The 865-nt window shown below is 30.5% G+C and overlaps 1 protein-coding gene across 1 annotated transcript in view; it reads right to left on the reverse strand.

Annotated features, from left to right (window-relative positions):
- Nucleotides 1–220: 220 nt before the first annotated feature.
- LOC119591446 (3-hydroxy-3-methylglutaryl-coenzyme A reductase-like) overlaps nucleotides 221–865 on the reverse strand; it is a gene marked incomplete in the record, with an annotated part of 71,751 nt that continues 71,106 nt past the window's right edge. The window contains 1 exon segment of the mRNA XM_037940187.1: nucleotides 221–865.

An 865-nucleotide genomic window follows, 5' to 3' on the forward strand; every position in this document is an offset into this window, starting at 1 on the left:
CAAAATTTACTGATGGCAGTTTCTAACATCACTATGAAAATACACCTTAAAAATAGCCACTAATTCTTTCATTATTGACATGTAAACTTGACAAGACCTTAGATTCTTCAGATCTCTTTCTCTTCATTCCTTTTAAGTCAACACCTGCATCAAGCCTTAGGAGAAATAAGGTAAATTTCCTTGAATGAGAGGTCTTAGATTTAGGAGAGACTGACAATCAAAAACTTTTTCACATGTAATTTCAATGTTACAAATGATAGACTGCTCAGAAGTTAATTCTTCCCCAACCCCTTGCTACACTATCCTTCCTTAATCTTAACAGAAGTGCCCCAAATTATTGTCATGGACATCTTGCACTTCACCCAAAAAATACAAATGAGAAGTCACATCATCTATGATTACTTGCAATATGTTTTTACAATTTAGGTCAAAGGAAAGTTCAAAATCTTCATTCTAAAAAAAAGCTTCTGAATTGTATATTCTTGTTTCTTCGTTTACCTGAATAAAGACACCATGCACAAAATAGGAATGGAAGCTTATAGATTCTGACATAATATACATAGGAAACAGTACTTTTCTTTCACACATTTACATATGGTTTAATAAATTACAAAAGATAAATAAGGGATCTGATAAATTAACTTTTTACAAAATATTTGATCTCTTAAGAAAATATCATACAAATCATCATTTCTTTTCCTTCTACTTATACATATACTCAAAGACTTAAATAAATTAATTTGTATTTAGCCTAGGAGGCAAAGCAACTGATCACCTCAATATGAAAGAAGGAAAATTGATGGCAAAATGAAAACACATTCACAAAGAGAGCATTTCTAAAGAAATACTGCTTGACAAATATATG

The sequence above is a fragment of the Penaeus monodon genome, chromosome 28 (genome assembly GCF_015228065.2).
Source record: "Penaeus monodon isolate SGIC_2016 chromosome 28, NSTDA_Pmon_1, whole genome shotgun sequence".
In the NCBI taxonomy this organism is placed as follows: domain Eukaryota; kingdom Metazoa; phylum Arthropoda; class Malacostraca; order Decapoda; family Penaeidae; genus Penaeus; species Penaeus monodon.